This window comes from Armigeres subalbatus, chromosome 2 (assembly GCF_024139115.2).
Source record: "Armigeres subalbatus isolate Guangzhou_Male chromosome 2, GZ_Asu_2, whole genome shotgun sequence".
NCBI classification, from domain to species: Eukaryota; Metazoa; Arthropoda; class Insecta; order Diptera; family Culicidae; genus Armigeres; species Armigeres subalbatus.
In genome coordinates, this window is record NC_085140.1 from 395784359 (window position 1) to 395801934 (window position 17576).

Genomic DNA, 17576 nt, shown 5'->3' on the forward strand with positions numbered 1-17576 from the left:
TTCTTATTCATTTGCCATACAACAAAGTCATTCTAACTATTACTTTTTTCAGATAAGAAAATTTGCATACTTTTTGCTAGCGCTGAACACTGTGCTTCCACCTATTGCGGTTGCATCACGTTTTAAGCCTACCATACTCGTAGGACAACAGGATACGCTGATTTTTGTCGACTCTAAAGACCAAGCCCGATCGAAAATACAAGATGTTTATCGGAACTATGAAGATTTGAATTTACCAATTGTACCTAAATTGATTGTGGTTGGTAATAGCTTGGACCAGCTCCAAGGAACATTTTTGGTCGTGTATGGTGATATTTTCTATGAGCTCCACTCAGTGTCCAGATCCATTGACGTTCTAATCAAACTTACTGCTGTACTTGGACTACCTTATTCGAGAATTTCGAAATTGGTGTGGCATTTCGTCAGTGGATACGTATATGGCATAGAGCAGCAAGAATCCTACGCGTCTATCAACAAATTGCAAGTTTATCTTGACAATAAAAGGAGCGGACAATAAATCCTTAACATGAATCAGATCAGCTGTATGATACCTGAATGTACGATCCTTTCCTCAACGACGAGCGAGTATCTAACCCATCTAAAGGAATATCATCGTGTCCCGTCTATTCATCAATATAAATGCACAATTGCCGGATGCCAACAAATTTTTTCTAAAGTGTATCCCTTCAAAAAACATATTATGCACCATGTTGGAAATAATAACACTAGCAAAACAAAGGAAACGGAAAGCAGCAGCCAACATGAGCAGTCATCTTTGAAGCAGTTTGCAGTATCGTCAACAGATAACGATGGGGTTTCATCTTGCAATTTCGAGGGTAGTTCGTCAAAACTCAGACGCTTTGAGAGCACTGACGATCAAATTGATCTAGAAAATCGCAATCCAATTAATACACTTGATCAAATAGCGTTAAAACTAACTCTATTTATGCATAAGCATAACAACTTTACGCGAAAAGATGTTTATCAGATACAAAATGAAATGAGCGTATTGTTTAATGAAATATCAGATAAGTTCGAAAAATTCAAACCACTCATAAATGATCCAGAGAATAGGTTTAATTTTCAAAAACAATTAGATCAAATCAAAACCATTTTCAACTTTGTAAATACCGATCATAAGTTTTTTAAACATTTGAAAAACAGTGTAGGATTTCAACTACCAACGATAGTCACAATAGATAATAATGACGATATTACTTCTACAATGCTAGATGTTGAAAACGATGCGGACACAATACATGCAAACAACTACTTGATAGTAATGCCCATTGAATTCCAAATTAAAACTTTTTTTGAATGCAATGATATATTGAAAATTACTTTGCGGAATACACTAAATCTAAAACAATCGACTTTTATTGCTAATTACATAAATGGAAGTACATGGAAAGCTATTGAACAAAACTACGAAAACGAAAACGTTCTGCCGGTATGGTTATATGCAGATGAATATGAAGTTAATGATTCACAGAGTTCGCACAGTAATAGACACAACGTCTGTGGAATATACTATAAATTCCCAACTATACCTAAGGAATTCCAATCAAAACTATGCAACATTTTTGTGGCTGGAATGGTCAAAAAGTCAGATATTAAAGAAGTTGGGATGAATAAGCTTATGCAAATTTTAGTCGATAGATTTAAAAAAATAGAGAATGAAGGTATATATATTGAATCGGGTGGAAAACCAATATTAGTAAGGTTTGTGCTATGTTTGATACAAGGCGACAATTTGGGTGTTCACTCGATGCTGCTTTTTGCGAGTGGCTTTAATGCTACATTTTATTGTCGGTTCTGCAGACGTCCAAAAGACCTTTTAAAATCAGACTGCCAAGAACATGCTGATTGCCTTCGTCGACGTCAGGATTATGCTCAGGATTTAGAGTTAAATCAACCAAAAGAAACAGGAATACACGGTAACACGGTTTTCAATGAGCTTCCATCTTTCCACGTAACTGAAAACATGAGTGTTGACGCAATGCACGATTTGTTCAGTTCTGGCGTGTGTAAATCAGGTCTAGTAGAAGTCTTAGATTATTGCATCTTCAACAAGAAATACTTCACCTCAATGACTTTAATGTTAACAGAAGGAACTTTGGGAAAACTTGTTTAGATAGCGAAATATCGCGAATGCCGGATGTAGTTGAAGGATATAATAGTAAGGAAAAACGCAAAACAGTTCATATACGGCTAACTTCTAATGAAACTCGCATGTTGACACATTATATTACGTTAATTATTGGAAAATATGTTCCCCATGATGACATGGTTTGGAAGTATTGCTTAACGTTAGTAAAGCTGACTGAATTCTGTCTAAGAAATACTTTTTCATCAGAAATGATAAATCAATTGCGACGATTGATCAATGTGCACCATACCATGTATATTAATTTGTTTAAGAGGGAACTTAAGCCAAAACACCACTTTCTTGTTCATTACCCTACAGTAATAACTTCATCAGGCCCAGTTGAAGCTATGATGTGTTTCAGGTATGAAGCGAAACACAGAGCTTTTAAACAATATGCTCATATTATGCCTTCAAGGAAAATGTTTGTTACACGCTTTGTATTAAGGCTTCATTGCAATTTGCATATGACTTATTCAATAGAAATTTTTTCGATCGTGAGATAAATGAAGATTTTAAAATGTTTGACTTACAACTACGTAACTATTTTAGCAATTTACGGCAACCATTGAATATTGAATCAGATCTAAATTTGTTATTCGCAAATAGTATTGAGTACAAAGGGACTAAATATAGATCAGGGTATTTTATGACGCTTTTTGAAAATGATGTAATGAATTTATTTGAAATTATTGAGTTCGTCCTACATAACGATGAGTTATTTTTGGTGGGCCAATATTGGCAAGTTGATAACTATTGCGAACATTTTATGGCGTATGAAGTATCAAACTGCTTACCCATAGTAGATATTTTAAAAATCGAATTATTCGATAGTTTTCCTGTATCATTGCATAAGATAGGTAATAACTGTAGAATGTATTTTCGTGTTAAGAATAGTTTTAATTCTGTTTAACTCAAATACATATGTATAGATAATAAGAATAAAATACAAACTTTTATACATTTGTTTTACTTTTTGAATATTTCTAATATTGCATTATCTTAAATGCAATTTTAGAAATATTTTTTTGATTTGATTTATATGATAGAAATATAAACAACAACAAACGTGCATTTTACAAGAAAATTTAACTGAATCTTAGGGGAACATCATTTAGGATATATTGAAAAATAACGTTAAAGCTACCGAAAAACCACGTAGCTGTTACGTGAAACAGTGGTGACACTATAGAAGTTCATTTTCTTTGATACCTTTCAATCAGATAGATGTTATGTGAAATATGTGGTGAAAAGATAGGAGTTCATTTACGCTTTGGTCACCTATGGTTCACGTAACTGTTACGTGAAAAGTATGATGGAAAAAAGTCACATATGTTTTCACGTAGCTTTGACGTGTAGATTATTTTGAGTGGCGATCGAAACAGAAAAAATGACTATTCACCCGTTTCGGTCTGAACAAGAAATCAAAATCGAAATAACCTGTGTGGGCTCATTTTTCGTCCGATTGCCATGAAATTTTCAGGGAAGAAACGTCATCATTTCTTTTTTTTGGTAAAGGACATGATTTGACTATGTTGCCAATTTGGCCGGATTTATAAAGGGTCATTTTTTTAAACCTTTGATAAATGAACAAAAGTGCCCAAAATCAAGCCCAAAATGTTGCAAACGTGGTCAATCATCATTGACCAGCATCAGAAGTTAGTTTTGATAGATTTGAATCACCAGGACATGGTTCCGGATGTTCCGGGAACCTGGTTCCCTGGGGTAGTGGGCACTTTTCAAGTGGTGTAAAACCCAGTCTTGCGACATATCATACTTCATGGTTTTGGAAGACAATCTCAATAGATGAGTTTTTGAATGGTTTTAGATACTTTGGTCACGGCCAGAAGTGTTCCCGGGAGCCGAATTCCCTCAGGGAAGCGGAAAAAATCGATTAGCACCGAAACCCATCTTGCGACATATCAAACTCCCTGATTTTGAAAGACAAGCTCAATAGATGAGTTTTTAAGAAGTTTTGGCCACATTGGCCACGTCCGGAAGTGTTCCCGGGAGCCTGGTTCCCTCAGCGAAGCGGACAAATTTCGATTAGCACCAAAACCCATCTTGCGATATATCAAACTCCATGATTTTGAAAGAGAAGCTAAATAGATGAGTTTTTAAGAGGTTTTGGACACATTGGCCACGTCCGGAAGTGTTCCCGGGAACCTGGTTCCCTTAATAAAGTGGACAACAAATCTCGCCTAGCACCAAAACTGACCAAAACTGTGACATATCAAATTCCATGATTTTGAAAGACAAGCTCAATAGATAAGTTTTTGAGAGGTTTTGGACACATTGGTCACGTCCGGATGTGTTCCCGGGAACCTGGTTCCCTCATGGAAGTGGACAAATTTGAGATTAGCACCGAAACCCATCTTGCGACATGTCAAACTCTATTATTTTAAAAGACAAGCACAATACATGAATTTTTGAGAGATTTTGGACACATTGGCCACGTCCGAGAGTATTCCCGGGAGCCTGGTTCTCTCAGTGAAGTGATCAAATTTCGTTTGGCTTCGAAACACATCTTGCGACGTATCAAACTTCATTATTTTGCTTGTCTTTCAAAATCATGGAGTTTGATATGTCGCAAGATGAGTTTTGGTGCTAGGCGAGATTTGTTTACTTTCTTGAGGGAATCAAACTCCCGGGAACACTTCCGGCCGTGTCCAATGTATCCAAAACTTTTCAAAAACTCATCTATCGAGGTTGTCTTCCAAAACCATGAAGTTTGATATGTCGCAAGACTGGGTTTTACATCAAAGTGTCCACTACCCCAGGGAACAAGGTTCTCGGAACATCCGGAACCATGTCCTGGTGATTCAATTGTATCAAAACTAACGTCTGCTGCTGGTCTATGATGATTGACCACGTTTGCATCAACATTCTGGGCGCTGTCGTTCATTTATCAATGGTTTAAATAAAAATGACCCGTTTTTGACTGCGCCAGACCCAGGACCCCCCTTAATAAATCCGGCCGGATTTGCACCATGTTATTTCGATTTTGATTTCTAGGTCAGATCGAAACGGGGTATTTAACCAATGAATCGCCTGCTTTGAGCGTGCTTACAGCGGCACACTAGGAGTTAACTTTCTAAAATCAGTATGGCGAAAGGCATCTATGGTTCGATTTCTCAAAATTAAGCACTTTCATCAAAAAAATATTTGGTAGGCATGGTAGCGGACACTTTCCTACATAATCGGTACCAAATAGTTTTTCATGAATAGTTTCTTATTTTGAGAAAATCCGCGTTAGATGACTTTCACCATACAAATTTCTGGCGGTTAACTCTTGCTGGCTATTTTGCACATATACTATAGCGCCTGGATGTGACAGTGGCGGGTAGAAAATCAGTCACTGCCAATAATTCAATGAATCTGTAATCAATATGTATCTGTGCAATCGGTGAAGAGTGGCAAATCGGTTCGGTCCGCTGTTGTGCGGTTTATTAATCTCATTTTGTATACCTAGAATACTCCAAACTGTTCTATATTCATCCATATTACAACACTTTTCTTTCTCAGAAAAACATTTTGGATGGCCCATATTGCCCCTAATGGTGGCTCATTTTGCCCCGTATATACACATTAAAACCAATACATTTTCCAACAATTTCCAAACGTATTTTTCACCATTCATCGACGTAATATGGAAGGTAACACTCACTAGTACTATAAGGGCCGATTTCTTCACCTCCGCTTAGGCCTTAAACCAGGTTTAAACGTATGGGTAAGCACCGCTTAAGAGTTAAGCGAAGGTGAAGAAATTGGCCCTAAGTCAACTACTTTTGAATGATGATTTTTTTAGCTTTTCAGCGCTTTTTGGAACGATTTCCTTAGGTGGCCCATATTGCCCCGATCACCCCTACATATGACAATAGTTAGTCAGAATACCTATCAAACTGATGCAGTGCTCTTTTTTTATAAGTTCAAAAAATCGAAAACGTACTCTTACCCCACGCGCACTCTCCCAACTCTACTCTATATACTAAGTGAACACAATCGTTGTTGAGATCATCGTGCAAGTCGTGATTGATTTGATTCAAACTTCAGTACAATTTGGAAATCTTTACAACCTGTGCTTTAATGCCAACCTGCAGCAAAACAATTATACTCAGAGGACATTAATGGGTTACTGTAGTAGCTGGAGAATCATGAAATCCGTGGTTGATTCGGTAGACTATTTGATCTAAACTTGTGGACAATTTGGAGATTGTACAATTTTCCATGAACAAGTATGACAAAACTAAAATAAATACTCAAAAGCTTCCACTCAACGAAAATCGCATCCTAATTAATTGTTCCAATAATTAGTAATCGTTTTCAATCCATGTCGCGATTTCCTGGAGATAATCGCATAGCTACTCAACAACCAATATTTATTGCTGCTCCTGGCGCGATAGATGATATTGGCAAATTTAGGCTACTATAAATACTTTACTGCCAGTTTCAGTGATAAGTTAAATGAACATGCCCGAAGATTCTCAACTCGGTTTAAATTAATCTAATTATTGAAAAGATTAACCAAGTATTTCTTTTGCTTTGAGTTATGTGGGTTCTCTTTTCGCCAGCGCTTAGTGGTAAAGCACTATAATCAGTATCATGAAACATTTAATTTCCTTAAACTAATTTCCATACAACATTAAAGCAGCTTGTGTTAACTTAGTTTTCATCCAATTCAGCAAATTTTTTCAGAGAACACTTAACTTAAAACATGAGAGAGGAACAAATAAGCGTTTTGAACCACTTTACCCATCCATCAAACATAACTTCTTTTCGGACGCAGAGATATTCTTGATAGCAGCAATAACTACACGCTAACATTTCCCCAAGTGCCTCCCTAGCGCCATTATGGATCTACATTTAAATACTGCTGAAATGTGCACTTCAATAATAGGCTCTCAATTCCTATTCACTTGTATGGTAGTGCAATTTAATCAGTTTTGATTTGACATATATGTAGGACCAAACCCGGTACACTTTCCCCATTGTCAGCCTAAGTAAAGCTGCTTGGGGACTTACTTTTCACGCTGATGAACGGCTATTGACATGTTTCCCTGCACATGAAGTTATTGCGTGAAAGGAGGAAGCGCAGAATTACCTCCGAATAGCTGTTTTAATTCAGCGAGTGAATGCATGTTCAGTCCTGGGCGTAGTCCAATGCCCCGAATAGGACCGCAAGCGCCAAATGTGACAACGACACCAACCGTATCAACATAAGTTTCTCAAAACTATTCTGCTATTATTATATGCCATATGACACTTTATTGTACTTTTTTTGAGCATTCATTATTTTATTTATTTTACATTTACCGTTTTCCTTGCTGGCAATTTCAAAATTATCTCACAGGAAACTAAAGCCACGCTATACTTCATATTCTTCATATCCGTCGATTTGTAGCCACCCTGAATCCCACGACCTCGGTTTGCTAACCGATGACTTGGAGGCCTTTTCATTGTCGTACACGAAATCACCTGACACCTGACAAACGGTGCTACATCTGATGATATATTCTTCATTAGTAGATCGTGTGTTTCATGCTTATATAATGGGTTATGCATGCATCGTGTATTTATGTAGATCCCACCGGGCTAGGAATTCAGCTTCAGTACTCCGTCCAGTCTGTTTTACGCACAATATCGGAATTGTCCGATGTGCTCGACGTTGTCAGATATATCTGTGGGTGGTAAAGCTTTGATTAGAATTGAGCTCGGATCTGTAAGAGTTAAAATAAATGAATATGTAGTTAGTATCAGGAATGACACCAATTTGGCAGTCTGATTCCCCCTCTTTATATTCCCATCATCAACTCCAAGTGGAATTCCCTATAAAAAGCTGTTACATGAAACAATGTAAGCGGAACGGCAAATTTTGACATAAATTATATGAACGTTGTGTTTGGGGCTTAAGTATTCTACGTCTAATCCATTTCGGTCTAATCTGATATGTCTCAACAGTTTACTGTCTTTGAAGGGTAGATACTGGCCGCATTCCAATCAAGTAGTTTAATTTTTCTGAACAATCACTAGAAACCTAGCGATAATAATCATGCACTGAACCGATCGTGCACGTACATTCTACCTGAATATTCAGGTAAACTCTTGAGAATTCGAATAAGATAGACATCATGTGATGAACGTAGAGTTTACCCAGGGGCGTCTCGTGGACTTTTGGTACACCTGTTCTACCAGCCTGCTAAAAAAAATATGCATCGAGCTGAGTGGTTTCGAATGAAAGTTGTGCATTTAATCTAATATTACAACCTTTTCTTGTACAACTTAACCAAATAAAAGAAAAGAAACAATTTAAATGGAAAGGATTTACAAAACAAAATTTTAAACTCTCGTAAGTCGTCCGAAATCTAACTTGTTGACGATAACTAGATATTGCTCATAATATAGATCTTTCAAATCGACTCTTTTCACCATACGGATGCACAGGACCCATCGCTTCTAGCATTTAAAAACTTTCACATATTTTGTTGTTATGAAAGAAATTTAATTAACCATTTTTATTTAGTATCATCATTTGATGCTACCCCTGATTGAGTCCACATTTGGAAGTTAACATGAGTCACATTTAGAAGCTGAAATGTTTTCCAGTTATTTAATTTTTCAAATTTAATGAAAACTATACATTTTCTCTTTGTTGATTGATTTTGATTATTCGTAAAAAAAAGCATTGTTCAATGTCTCTTTTGAAAACTCAAACATTAATTCAATATTGTTCTTGATGCTGAATTGTTTATGATGCATATTCATCAGGAGCAAAAAGAAAAACAAACCGTTCCCAATCATCGAAGTGTATAAACGAAAGCGTGCGCGGTGCGACTTTCGGCAAAGCACAGCCCGCGACCAGCGATGCCAGATTGCTTCAACATCAATTCCGTAGATTAACTCAAAAAATTTGGCTAGCCCTATTTCGGCGCTCATCCATAATACTAGATAACAATAAGTTACTGGTCTTGTTATGTCCTAATTTTCACGAAAATCCAAAAACGAAAGAGATTCATGGGCACGGTGCCTTATACAGATTTCCACACTCGGCATAGAGGCAATTGGCAGTTGCTATTCATATTTTTGACAGTAACTGTTTCCAACATTGAGATTACCATTTCCGCATTTTATTTATTGAACTTTTATTAATTCAACATAGAATCAGGTTAATATTATGGACTTCTTATTTTTTAGAACAACTCCAATTATAAAGCTGATTACTTGGTTCTTTAGTGCTTATAGGTTTGAACATTCTTGAATATCGACCCTACATGGGAACAGTAACGAGAAAAGATTTCCTACTTTGAAGATGGAAATGCTCCGATGACAATCCGTCACTACGAAATAAGCAAGGATAGCGTTGGACCGAGCCCAACACAGTGTCTAAATTAGATTGCTTCGCAAAGGTGTATAAGAGTGCGACTGTACAGATAGAGAAAACTGGATCCTTTCTACTGATTACACTTGATGGAGTGAATCCAGTTGGGCTATGTAACTGGTAGTTTAGTTTTCTCAAATTTATGCAGATCTCTCTTCAGTTAAGGCAGATGATGAAATTTTCATCGCTTAGGAGATCATTGTAAATCAGTACTGACGGTGCCAGAGTTGTGGTAATGTTCGTTCACCAGCAATTTTAACGGTTCATTGGGCATTGGTTCATTCATAATTTGGCCAGTACAGAAGTTAAACAAAACCCTATTTTGACGTTGAAATTAAATTAGCAATCAAGAAAATCCCCTAAAATAGCAACATTATAATCCATATTTGGCTCAAAAACTCCTCGAAAAAAATCTTGGAATATTTATCCTGGTGTTATTTCATAAATTTATCCAGAAATGCTTCGGAAAGTCTGCAAGGTAATATTTAAAATAATTCTATAGGAAATACCCCCAGAAATTAATTCGATAAGTCGGGACCGATTTGCGATTTGGGCGTAATTTATTTTGTTAACAAACAATTCCTTCGAAAATCCTCTAGATATTTCATTAAAAATTATTCCAGGAATTCATTTCTAAATTCCAACAGGACTTCTTTTAAAAAAATCTCCGCAAATGAATTCAGAAATTGTTATCGGAAACTCACTGACTTCCGAAAAATTCCTTCAGAAATTTATATATATTTCCTATAGGAAAACCAAGTTCCGCAAGGAATTCTTCTGGTAATTCGTTCAGAAATCCTAAGGATTTTTAACGGAAATCTTCCAAAAAGTCCTTTTGTATTATTTTCAGAAATTCCTACAGGAATTCCTTCAGAAATAATCTCCTTAATTCCCAGAGCAATCGCTACAGCGTAAATTATATTTCTTCTAAAATTTATCCAACTGAATTACCTCCAAATAGAAAAGCATGTTTTTTAGGAATGGTTGACAAATTTTAAGACGAAACTCTATGAATATCCGAACAAATTACAAAAAGAATTTCTAAGGGATTTTTGTAAAAGAATTTTCGAAATTCTCAACCTTCCGGGACTCACATGGTGCTGGATCGGTCACGCAGTTCCGTTTCTGTTGTAAACGACAAGCGAGTTTTTTTCGGAGGTGTTGTACTTTTTACAACGATGCGAGTCTCGGAAGGATAAATTTCTTCAAGAATTCTTTGGATATTCAGCTAAGAATTCTTTCGGAATCTCCTCCAGAGATTTCTTTGGAGAATCCTTACGAAATTACTCCAAAAATAAATCCTGAGAATTCATGGGAAATCCATCCAGATATTCATTTGAAAGTTCAACAATTTGGAAATTCTCTTAGAACTTTCTTCAGAACTGCCTCCAGCATATTTATTTTAGAAAACCTTAGGGAGTTTTATATGGATTTATATGAATTTTCAGAGGATTTTCCGTAGAAACTTTCGAAGGAACTTCTGGAGAAATTCACAAAGGATTTTCCGGAGGTATCCCTGGAAGAATGTTCAATGGAAATTATTTGGAACTCCAGGTGGAGCTCCCGAAAGTATTTCTGAAGGAATTTACCAATGATTTTTAGAAAGATTTTCCTAAGGAAACCCGAACGGATCTTCAAAAAGTATTTCTAAAAAATTTCTGAGAAAATTTCTAAAGAATTTTTGGATGAAGTTTCTAAAAAAATTCCTTGTGGAACTTCCGGATGAATTCCTGAAGGGATTTTTGAAAGAATTTACGATGGAAGGTCTAATGGAATTTCCTAAAAAAATGCCTAGTTTCTCCAGATATTTTTTCGACAATTTACGTCAGGATTTCCTCCAGGAAAATTTCATTTTCTCATCTGTGTGTTCTATATTTATTGGTAGTTAGAATTAAATTAAGGAAAAATCATTAATAAATTAAAATCACAGATACTCCAATTGAAATTAAAAGTGCACTTTTGAAAAAATCCGTGGATTTCTGCAGATATTTTCAAATTTCCGTAGTTTTTATCTACAGATCCGTAGATCCGTAGAAAGCACTCAATTCCGTAAATCTACGGAAATTTCCGTAGATCTGGCATCGCTGCCCGCGACACTCCGACCGAGTCTATCCGAAGGTACATCGCGTCGTTGATTGTTCTCGCAGCGCGTCGAACGGGTTGGACTCCTGCGCAACGTAGCAGAACTTGCATCTAAACGTGCATGCTCCGCATGCGAAAGAGGATGATGTGAGGAAACGAAGAACGCTGGCAACGCTCACGCTGGTTCTCCGCGCGCGTAGAACGAGTGAGCATACCAAGGAGGATTTTTTTTCAAAATATTTGTCATGGCGCAAAAGTTTAAATTTGACTTTTGACAGCGCTGCTGTTGCTTCTTTATTATGAATCGTACGACTAGCAAAAGCTGTCTATGTGATGTGGTGTGGTGTTATTCGTCGGAAAACACATATTTAGCTGCAATTCGACTGTACGCTAAGCATGTGGCGTTGGGTTGATCTGTCTACGCAATATTTTGTTTCGGTAGATATTAAACCATCATTGGAAATATTACGTGAAACTTTGTTTAAAAAATTTCACTGAATAATTATTTGCCCTAATAATTAATTATAAGTACATTAAGTTTCCTATTTCTAAACTAAAAATGGTTACCTGTTCCATGAACAGGTAGAACGTATGGACGAGGCGCCTCTGAGTTTACCAATATAAAGGTGACCTCTACCGAGATAAAACCATTGTCACGACCTCGGCCACGACATTAGTTTGAATCTGAGTCAGAATAGAACAAAGTCGCTGATTTTCTCAGCTGTGTTTCATTCATATTTGAATTTTTTTTTCAATTGAGTGAAATAATTCTGCTGCAGTGAAGAAACGCGCATAGTTGTTATGTGAAAAACCCTCATGCTGCGTTCAATAGCGAATTCGGAAATACCCTATAGAATTCGAGCCAGGATTCAAACCCAGTTACCTTCAACGTGGGTTATCTTCTATTCGTTCTTTTTAATGGTGCGCTAATAAAGAATCCATCATAGCAATCATACAGTTTATGTCACGAGACGAGCCAGCCTAGGGCTGAAAGTCTCACCAATAAAGACAAAATAAATACAGTTTATAAAGGAAGGAGTGCCTAGTGCAAACTATTTCGAGGCGAAAATGTCCTCCTACAACAATGAAAACGCATTAATATGCCTATCGTAGTTACATACCTTTTTAACATTGAGTTTGACTAAAAGTCTGTCTGTCTGTCTGTCTGTTCTCATTCGCAAGACATTCGTATTCACTTCTCGTCAACGAGCCGAAAGGACTTATTTTGATCGTCAGGAGGAATTAAATCCGCTTCGCTTTTGATGTTTCGAACAAGACCTGCCCTTAAATAACCGTAAATAATAGCAACGGTGTGTTTAGCCACGTTTAGCTGTGACCCGGTTTTTGCTTATTTCCGGCGTATCGCTTCCGATTTTCAAACATCCGAGTCCGGCAGCCGCCGCCAGCCGCCACATCACATTTTCTTCCAGCGACACTTTTTATTTGATTTTTTACGGTTCATAATACGTGATCTGTTGGCCACCGCTTTTTGGCCGCAGACGGTCACTTCGGATGTGGCACGGATTGCAAACGAATCGGTTTTCTGTGTTGTCCGAGGAATACACAGTTCGCGAAACCAAAATTAAAATATTTATTATTGAAACAAAAATATAAACAAGATTGATTTGTCAAAAAAGTCTACACTCACCATACACTTTAAAATAAATTTACCATTAATGCGAGTAAAAATACACTAGCGCCTCTGGCGGTGCTGGTCTCGTTAGCTCATCTGGGTTGCATGAATTTTAAATCGGTTCTTCGGGACTCCGACGTCCCGGTTATTAGTTCCTGGTATAAATTTGAACAGCAGTATGACAACTGTCACTAATTTTTTGCTTAGGAATTTTATAAATGTTCATGATATTGGCATACTATTTTTGCAAGAAGTATCTTACACGAATTTTTCATTTATTCCCACCATCGTGCGATTGTTAACGTTGGAGAAAATGGCCCTGGGACTTCTACTTTGGTACGAAATTCTTTCAGCATTGCTCAGCCTTTGCTTGATGCAAGTAATAGAATAATATTAATAGTAGTGAATTACTCAAGCACGAACTGTAAAAAGAAATGAGATAACTTATTTTTTAATGATATGGCTGTATTTCTCAATGAACCCGGAGGCTACATGAATGTTGTCAGTGGAGACTTGAATAATAATAATTCCTTCGATTGTCTACACGCTTAGTTCAGTTCATCCAAATATAGGTGAAAAGTACCTATAATCGCCAAAAAGTGCACATACGTATTTATGGGTGAATTTACATTTACCTAAATATGAGTAGATTGATTTCACCCATATTTAGGTACTTGGAGAGGGACGATTAGTAGGTAATTTATACCCAAATTTGGGTGATTTTTTTGGTTGATGAAATTTTATAGTTTTTTCAATATTTTTTTTCTAATATTTATTCAAATAATTAAAATTTTCCGAAATAGTCATGACTTTATTAAAACTCAAAGAGCAAAAGGGTATAAAAATTAATCGTCTCCAACAAAATCAGGACTGAGATCAGGATGAGTGGCATACTGGTTTCAGAGCACGAATGGACCTGGAGCTGGAACAGCCGGACTACGCCGCGACTGGCACACTTCTGGATATTTCCGCTTCTGCACCGACATAGTGTATCCTGCCATAGGTGGCATATCTGGGCCAACGGATGTTATCAGCTCTGAAAATAATGAAAGAAACATTGATTATTCTACAAGCAGAATCCGGAATTTTCGTGACCGAAGTTAATTTTTCCTACTTTATTTCGGAAGCGCTGTGCTTCGGAGAATAACAGCAGATTCCGTAGTAGGATTTAACATGCAGATTCGATTCTCAATTGAGAATAATTGATTGAAACTTACCTCGACGGTACTTGTAAGGAGGGGTACGGGGACAACTGATTCTGTGGGTGTTAGTTTCGGACCCTTGTATCGCTGTTCTGGGAGTTAAAGGTGGGCTGCATCCGTTGCTGGAAGGAAGAGGCGAAGACGAAAATGTAACTGTAGGTAGCTATCAAAAATGAACTCACCTGTTGATGCAACTGGTACAGCGGTTGGTTTTTAAAGTACATCGGTTCCGGAAAAAAACCACTGAGTCCGTGGTTCCTTGTGAATTTCACCGGTATCTGCCAACAGAGAAAAAATATATGAAATAAGAAATATTTATTATTCATTATTTTAAATCCATTATTCAAAAAGCTTTAAATCACTTACCATTATTATTTGATAGTTTTATTTTCGGAACTGCCGCACATCAGAATGCACTGATGGAAACAAAAACAAAGACGCTCAATTATTTTCATCCAAATATGGGTAAATGCAATTACCCATATATTGGTAAATCCACTTTACCAAAAATATAAGTGAAATTCACCAATAAACTCAGTAAACTTTACCCATAATATCAGTAAAGATTACATTACCTAAATATGGGTGAATCAAGTACCCATAAATAGGTAAATCAATCTAAGCGTGTAGGTGATACAAAAAACTATTGCACGGGAATGAAACAAGTTATACACCCAAAAAACAAATCTGACAATTATTGTATAAAATCTGGGCATATACAATTCTGTAAGCCTTTTTTACAAATATTGTATTAAAATAATACAAATCTGTATTATTTCAATACAATAATTGTATTGAAATTATACAGATTTTGTATATGCCCAATTATTATACAGTTTCTGTAAGGTTCTTATGCAGAACTGTATTAAAATCTGCCATCCGCTGGTTGGGTGAGACATGTGTGGATGGGAAGAAGTTACTCTAGTTCTTTAAAATAATGAATTCACTTCTCATATATTGAATCCGGCTGCAAGGATTGATCGATTTTATGTTCCTTTTTCTTTCGTTGGTAATATAAGTAATTTTATTACTAGTGGCTTTTTCGGATCATTGCCAGGAACTAATATTAGTTATTAGTTATTAGTTATTAGTTCCTGCTTGTACCAAATTCAAAATACGACAATTGAGAAAACGGCTCCGTTTAAAAAAAAAACCTGGGTATATGTCACTTAAGCCCCAAATGCAATACAACGGAACGGCGACGGAAACGGCAAATTTGACAGAAAATATATAGGCTAACTGTCAAATTTTCCGTTTCCGTCGACGTTCCGTTGTATTGCGTTTGGGGCTTTAGAAAAAGTATTGTACAAATTGCCCCCATTTAACCAGTGGGACAGACTAAGATTGGAAGATCTAAGCAGAAAATGATATTTCAATGTGTGTTGCTACATAAAATAACAGAATCCGCCATAATGATGAATTTAATCACCTCGAGACAATTATGCGTAGAAATTAAGCAATGAGACAAATAGACTTGATGTTGTTTTCAATTCTAAAAGTATGCATCAAAATCAGGAGGGTGAAACGCCTCTCATCCGCGGTACAATGGCACTCTAGGGTAAATGATGTATCTTGGACAAGCGCAGGACATTCATTAGAAAATATATCGAGATTGAATAGTATAAAACAATTGAAAACCACTAGGTTCATCCAAATACATAACCTATGACTAGTCTTGTGTCTCCATTGCCCAATTTTTGAGTAAATTACGTTTACTAGGTGTAACCTGTGATATACTGCGAACTGATATATTTACTTTTTGGACATCAAATATATAATTTCGACATGGAAAATGCATATATTTTGGACAGAGTCATTTTCTCCTAATTTAAAAATAGCCACCTACAGATCTCAATCGTATGACTTACCTACACGTATCCACATTCATTTAAATGCATTTATTTGCTTAACTGACATAGATTAAACCAGAAATTAACATTGTTTTGCAATCTTATCGATATCATTGAAAACAGCCTGAAAGTTGGCAATTAATGGTTCATCCATGTACTGTACATGGGGTGACCAATAAATGTCTGATGAATAAAAGCATAACTTCATTTTGGTCACTCCTTTTTCATCCGTCTCAAGTTCATGTTAAGCGATTGGAATATGTTAGTATCTCAATTACAATCAAACTTTGGCCGCAGGACCTCAAGATTGCCTTTTGAACCAATTTAAACGTGTTTCAGGTGCATGTTACGAAGAGTCCTATAATGCATGTTCTCCTGCATACTGGCGTCCAGCAGGCACTTTGGTAGATAGCTTTACATTTTAGATAATTTGAAAGATAATGATAGTTGATTTGTGAATTCTCATCAGGAGCCGCTAGAGTTGAGGTAAAAGTATGCAATGATCATACTTTCGATAAAAATTTTCCTACACATTATCTAAAATTGATCGAAGAAGCTCAGGCTTGTCCAAAATATGTACATGTCCAAAATATATCATTTACCCTACCCAACATCTTTTTTGGTACTTCTGTTTTTGGTACACTCAGGAAAATCGACACATAAATACTTTATGGCAAAAATCCATGTATTTTGAAATATGCATACACTGCCAAAAATATCTATATAAGATATATGTGTCGCCGTTATAAATTTTTGCAATTGCTTCACCCTAATATAATCGATATAGAACCACACATAAATTAAATAATTGCTAATTCGAGACCACATATAAAGTTTATTTGGATATATATTTTATTTATTTTTTTTTTTTTTTTTAATCTTTATTTCTGTGTTTTTTTAATCTACAGATTAAGTTCAACACCATATATTTTATTAGTAGTTCGCGTGGAGAATGGTTATGTGTGCGCTGATATACATCATAGGTTAAATCTATGGATTTTGCCAATAAATATGTGTGGATTTTTAGTAGTGTATCATGTGTCGGCACATACTTATTTGCATACAAATTCACACATGGATACTATGACCCACATGGATAGTATGTGTGGACACTCATGCAATGCATGTGGGCGTATGGAATATATGTGCCGAAACTATGAAATCCATTTCGCTACCCCCATTGCAAAAATCCATGTGTGAACTCATGAATATAATGCGGAGTTTTTTGTGAGTGTACTCAGTTTCTGGGTAGTATACCCTAATTCAGCGCTTATTTTGGGTGATTGGT

General features: G+C 36.3%; 1 long non-coding RNA gene across 1 annotated transcript; it reads right to left on the reverse strand.

The window, feature by feature from the left end:
* Nucleotides 1-14035: 14035 nt before the first annotated feature.
* Nucleotides 14036-15056, reverse strand: LOC134217471 (uncharacterized). Its single transcript, XR_009981051.1, has 4 exons — nucleotides 14805-15056; nucleotides 14621-14716; nucleotides 14454-14560; nucleotides 14036-14272 (listed from the first exon to the last, which is right to left on the reverse strand). It is a non-coding gene; the product is annotated as an uncharacterized LOC134217471 (long non-coding RNA).
* Nucleotides 15057-17576: the final 2520 nt, after the last annotated feature.